This window comes from Pristis pectinata, chromosome 13, assembly GCF_009764475.1.
Source record: "Pristis pectinata isolate sPriPec2 chromosome 13, sPriPec2.1.pri, whole genome shotgun sequence".
In the NCBI taxonomy this organism is placed as follows: Eukaryota; Metazoa; Chordata; class Chondrichthyes; order Rhinopristiformes; family Pristidae; genus Pristis; species Pristis pectinata.
The window spans coordinates 28,127,716-28,134,467 of NC_067417.1; the positions used below are offsets into that span (position 1 = coordinate 28,127,716).

Here is a 6,752-nt window from a genome sequence, read left to right on the forward strand (position 1 = left end):
GTGTCCCTTCCGGGTCCGTGTGAGCTCCAGCTTGCCGTCATCCTTTCACGTCCGCTCTGTTCCCAAGCAGTCGCCCCAGCACTGCCCTTCTGATGATGTGACTGCCCTTCTGATGATGTGACTGCCCTTCTGATGAAGGTGCTCCAATAACATAATTGAGTCGGGAGTTCCAGGACTTAAATACAGCAACAATAAAGTAATATAATTCCAGTTCACGGTAGTGTGTGACTTGGAGGGGAACCAGCAGGTTGCACTTTGCTGCTCTGTACTTCTTAGTAGAGATTGAGAGTTCGGGAAGCGCTCAGATTTGGAATGGCTGGTATTGGGTTGACTGCTCGGGAACGGAGCGGACGTGAAAGGGAGAGGGCAGGGTGGAGCTCACGCGGACCTGAAAGGGACACGGCACGGTGGAACTCAAGCGGACGTGAAAATGAGAGGGCAGGAGGGAACTCACACGGACCTGATAAGGAAGGCGGCACGGTGGAGCTCAAGCGGACGCGAAAGGGAGAGGGCACGGTGGAGCTCACGCGGACCTGATAGGAACACGGCACGATGGAGCTCAAGCGGACGTGAAAGGGTGATGTCCCAGCCGACCGCGGAGGGTGAACCAGGCGCAAAGACGGACAGATCGCGAGCAAACAGGGTTAGCGTCGATAGCACAAGGTCGGAATGGACATGGCGAGCCGAAGGGCCTGTTTCCGTGCGGTATGACTCTCTATGACTATAGTGACCCTCAAATTTACCTTACCGTCCCACTCGCCTTCTGACGGCCACCATTTTTCACAGACGATACGTAGATTGATGCGATTTAATGGCTCATTAGAAAAAGCGAGTATACTTTCAATCTTGGGGCCAGTTATTGTCGGCCGCTAGTGCACTGGCTCCCCAGAGCTTTGGAAATGATGTGTAGTGTTATAATGGCTCCGATTTCTTGCCACTCCCGTGGGCATTAAGTCTGTTAATTCTTGCGTCTCTTCCCTAACCCTCTTCTCTGCCCGTACTAACTCCTAGATTTTAACCCATTATTATCACAATTTTGACAGCCATATCTTCATATTGTGGTATAAATTGTTCAAGGTGAAATTTAACAGGCAATTTTTATCTTGTTGTCTGCTATTTACAGATGACATTGCTATAAAAACCATGGAGGTCTAACTCATGGCAGTCCATCCAATGCAACCTTTGGGCAGATCTTGATTTAGGAAACTGGACATCCATTCCAAAATAAAAACATCAATTAAACCAAAGAGAATAAGTGGCAAAAATCATTTCACACGTTTTGCACTGTTATTCTGAGACATGAAGTCCAAAATCTGATGTTTATAATGCTGCAGTATAAAAATGACAGTTTAACCATAATTGCAACAGAGCATATTTTTGAAGCAATCAGCTGAGTAACATGAGATACACATGAGATAAATATTTCCAGTCCTTTAGTAATACTGAAACAAGTATGATAAACAATATTTGTGCAGTTATTTTTTACCATTCATGAAAACACTATTGATGTAAATTATGTTCGTTCCTTCTTTCCAAATCCCTAATTCTTGATAATTACATTGTAAAATATTAATTATTTTGCCTGTCTCTAAGGTGGATTTGCATTATTTGCTTTGGTATCAAATATTTAGTTGGCTGTTTATTCATCCATTCTGCTTCCTCAAACCTTCTGCCTTCTCATTTATTTATGTGATTATAAAACAAAACCTCTTCACCCTATCCCCTCAGTGGATTATTTGTGGTTCCTCCTGCAGTGGAGATGTAGTTGGTGCAACATCGCCAAGAGGTATTCTCTCCTCAGTAATCAGTATCTGACTGAGGAATCATTTCTTGCAGCGCAGGGGTACCTGACTGACTGATTCCAACCACATAGGCCAGTGTTGGAGATCCTCCTCCTGTCCTGAATTCACCAGCTTGACATAAGGAATGCTTCAACCTAAAACAGAATTATTTTGTCCTACTTTTAACCTCTCTCTTGATCCAGCATACTTATTGGAAAATATTTTCTTGGTTTTAGCTAGCCGTATTAATTTGGTTTAATCCCGCCAAATTACAATAAGAATGGAAAAATGTCTGGGGAGATTTGAGGGGTGAAGCTGGAGGAGGTTTGCAGTGAGATGGAGAGTCTGAAGCCCAGACTCCTGTGCGGATTTACCACCAGTGGAGAGCTTGGAGCAGTCTCCAAGTGATGAGTAGGCATCAGATTGTGCCCCTGGAATACTAGATGGCCCTTTGAATGGTTTTAAAATAAATACTATTTTTAAAATAATTAAAGATGCAAGTAATGAGTTAAAATATTAAAATAAAATGTCAAAGATTTAACTTTTCCCACAGAGTTGGCAATCCAATTCATATGAATGGGGGTGTGCTACTTTTGCCAGCCATCCGTGGCACACAGTGAGGGTCCAGACATGAAGTACTCCTTGGCTTTCTCTTCAGCATGTCAGTAATGCAGTGCTGGACTCAGGCAGCAGGTTAAATGTGCTGGCATCTGATCTTCAGATCACTTGGGACTTCAGCATTTGGCCCAAGCATTCACAGAAGTCCGAGAGATGCTGAAGCTCAGAAGCCTAACAGAGATTTCCCTATTAAGTCAGTCAGTCAGTCAACATGGCTCAGCCCAATGGTTTTCACTCTGGCCAATTTACTAGCTTTGAAAACAGCTTTGGACATGGCTGCATCAGAAATTCAGAGTGGGTTTGAACATTTTCTCAACATCCATTCTATTTAGGCAAGTCTAAAGGACATTTATTTGTTTAGGGTAAATAAAGGATCTCAAGTTAAATATACAGAAGAGCAAATCTTTATTATTTCTTATTTGACTAGTCGAGAAGTTCCCACACTGGGTGTAGGGCTCACTCCGTGGGGTTGGGGCAGGGTCCCATCTTCATCTTCTCAGAGACTTTCATAATTTAACTCGAACATTCACAAAAAAAAGGAAAAGTACACCCTTCACAGTGGTTGCTCTGATCGTAAGACTGCTGGTAGTTTATGGGATGGTCCCAACTCTTCAAAAGAATTGGCTCATGACATGATCAGGTGTTTATGGGGTAGGTGCATGCTTCACAAAGTACGAACAACTGAAACACTCATTCCTGAAGTTTAGGAGCCAGTGAATGAGTCTATAAACTTGGCTGATATTTTTCTGCATATGTTGATTGTATAGATAATTCCTTTACTTCAAAAACAATGGAGAAACATCATTAAACTTTCATATTCTCTCAACTGATGGCTTGGAAATGATGACGTATTCAAGCATCAAGATTTTAATGGGGTAGCTGAGATAAATGTTAAGAGAAATAGCTTTTACATGAAATGAAGTACATCTAATTATAATGCTTTCTTCTTCCCTTGACAATGCATGCACTGGCCTTGATATTTATCTGCAATATTACAAGTAGCATGAGTTCAACACTCCTTCAAAATTAATATTCTTTTTCTCCCCCTTGTGATTTCTTTTTAAGTATATGTTATACCCCTGAGGCACATAGTGCGTCTAACTTAATTGGCAACCTTAACATCATTAACTTGGGGGTGAGGAATTTTTATTGTTGACTGACTTTCACAAGAATTATGATAACATTTACATAACAATAGCTATTAGTGTGAAATATTAGTTGGTGATCTGCTGTCCCCAAAATATCAAGTATCTGGTGAAGATGAGATCAGGTGAAGATGCAAAATAAACACCTAAACTATAAATTATACCATATATCTGTTCACATATCAGGAGGAAGGTTTAAACAGGTTGAAGGGATTATTGATCTCTTTATCATTTCCTTTGTTTTTCCTTGTATATTGGCTATTAAAATAATCCCTGTATTGAGCTTTAAATTCCTTTGACTCCCATACTTTTCTGACAGAAGAGTATTCTGAAAGTGATGGGCAACAGTCTTCAGGATAAAGAAAATCCAAGAAGCAGTTAAGGAGGGAGACTGGAGGAGATTTGTGATGGCGTCTCAATCTGGTTGATTTGCTACCCCCTGAAAGCAGCTACTTGTGATTTTCAGGGAAAAGACAAATATGTTTTTAGCGCACATTTCATCCATCTGTTGGATAATTAAAGGAGCACATGTAAGTTAGGTTCCAGGAGAAAGCCTACAATTTTTCTTATTCGTTCAGTCCATCAACTTATCCCAGAATTATCAAGGTCAAGCTGTGAGTATTGATTGGATCAACCTATCCACTAAATTAATAGTGCATAATCACTAAAGCTTGCATTGAACGATTATTATATAGTCATGAATCAGCTTCTTATGAATCTTTCTTATGAAGGTAAATATGTTATTATGTTCCTTATGCATCCCTTCATTGTAAAGATGAATATCTATGACAGAATATCTAAACAGAATCAACACTTCCAGTTGGATAGCCTGGGCAGCTGAATATCTATGCAAGCTATCCAACCTGAAGTGTTGATCCTGTTTCTCTCTCCGCTGATGTTGCCTGACCTACCGAGTGTTTCCTGCATTTGCTCTTTTCATTTCAGGTTTCCAGCATCTGCGGTTTTTGGTACTCTGCTTTTGCCCAGCACTAACTCATTAATAATACTGATGCAGATTGCAGAATTATTGAGTTTGAGGAAGAGCCACTGAAAAGCAGCAAATGGATAAGGTAGGAGAGAAAGATGACTAGCTGGAGAAAGATTGATGTATCGATGTATCTCTGAGATGTGGATGAAGGATTACTATTCTACTTGGTCTCCCATGCATTGGTGAAATAGCACGTTAGTTTATAGCAAAAGCAATCAGAGGGCAGCAAAGGGGCACAGCTAGACCGGCTGCTGTCTCACTGCTCCTGTGTATACGTAGCTTACATACTCTCTGTGACTGTATGGGTTTCCACTGGCTGGGTGCTCCAGCTTCCTCCCACATCCCAAGGATGTGTGGGCTGGTGGGTTAATTGACTTCTGTAGATTGCCGCATGTGCGTAGGTGAGTGGTGGTGTTCATGGGAATGTGGGTAGAATAAAGTAGGATTAGCGTAAATGGGTGCATGATGGCTGGCTGTGTGGGTTGAAGGGCCTGTCTCCATGCTGTATGACTCCATGACTGGAGGAGCAAATTTGTGCAACACTGCCTAAAACAGCTCAACTAAAATGGTAAATGATGAAGACATGCTCACATGAAATAAGTAGTTCCTTACTGGACTTAATTTTAACCTAATTCTTATTGCATTAGGATTAATGACTGTTTGGCTTTCTATACAATTGTAGATGATTAAGCATGCCGGAAGTGTAACGATTATCATTGTTGAATAGCTAAATACCCGAGTCCCAACATAGTGAGGGTTCCAGGTCCAATTAATATGTCGCTCAGAGCCATTGAAAATAATGAAAGATTAGAGAAAGAAGAATGCTTATTCTTGAAGGCACAAACAAAATATGTGCCAAATTAGACTGTTTAGTGACTTGATTTTAAGGAATACAAAATAATTTTTCACAAGATTTTCCTAACCTTTATGTTTGCTGAATTGGCATTTTTCTCATATTATGATTAGTCACCTTAAAGCCATTGGGGTGGAAATTTATCATGTGTTAAATATGCACTATAAATACTGAAGTCAATGGAACCAAATTTTGGAAACAAAGTATAATGTGCAATTGTGATTATATTGCTCATTCAGCACAAACGGTTGAAAACTAATTTGTACTCCATTGTTTTTCAGAGAATTTCAACAGAAATTTTGTGCTAGGCAAACTTCAAAGAATATTGGCGCCGAGGATTTCTGCTTTATTAGCAGAACTTTTATGCATGTTAAATTGTGATTAGTGTAGTAATCACAGTGAACCCTGCAGTGAACTACTGCAGCTATCAGCCCATAAACGGAAAAATACAATCCCATCCATGGAAGGTCGAATTTTCTATCGAAAAATAATGTGGTGTATATATATCTCAAATTGTAATTATTCTTTTGATGTTGGAGGTGCATATTTAAAAGATTGGGTGATTAGAGACATTTTAAAAATATCAATAGGGAGTTTTATAAAATGAATAAAATGTTTGGTTACTACTTATTTCCAGGATAAATGGAGGACTTGCCATCTCTGGTTTGAGGCTGTAATTACAGCCACTGTAGGCCAATTCTGAAGCCTTTCATCTGCCAAAAATGTTTGAATCAAAGGTGATTGAAGTTTAACTGAAAGCCATGGCATTAGACATGCATACAAACCGTTGATGTTTCCCCATCAGTTACGACTGACATATTCTTGCATTAAATTAAGAAGCATATTTGTAAATGTTTTATCAACAAAATACAGCAGCCTTTCATAGCCCAAAAATGGGACATGTTTGAATTTTCAGTGTTTGGCATAGATCTTGATTTTATGTGAGAATGTAAATAAAGTAAGAGCAAACGTCAGCCCGTTTTCCTTCTGAATTTTATTTCATTTTATTCGAGATGCTATCTTTAAATTTTCAGATTTCACATCACTGCACCCACACCCTCTCACTGCACCCACACCCTCTCACTGCACCCACACCCTCTCACTGCTGATGCCACTGGGCCCATCAGTCTCCCCAACCCTTCCACTCATCACCTCAGTCACCTTCTTGACCCTTCCCTCCATTACTTCCTCAGCTCTCCCTGGTCATCTCCCTAACCATCTCCCTGACCATTCCCACACCCCCCTGTCCTCTGTGATATTCTTCCCAGCTTTGCATGCCTCCAGAATATTTATTTGACCAGTTATCTGGAAATAAAAATCAGGGAGAGACATAGAATAGGCTTCAAACCCATTCCCACCTATGTTAC

The 6,752-nt window shown here is 40.4% G+C and overlaps 1 long non-coding RNA gene across 1 annotated transcript; it reads left to right on the forward strand.

The window, feature by feature from the left end:
- The first annotated feature begins 294 nt into the window (after positions 1-294).
- LOC127577398 (uncharacterized) lies at positions 295-6,293 on the forward strand. The gene is made up of 3 exons (XR_007957371.1): positions 295-705; positions 4,490-4,614; positions 5,667-6,293. It is a non-coding gene; the product is annotated as an uncharacterized LOC127577398 (long non-coding RNA).
- Positions 6,294-6,752: the final 459 nt, after the last annotated feature.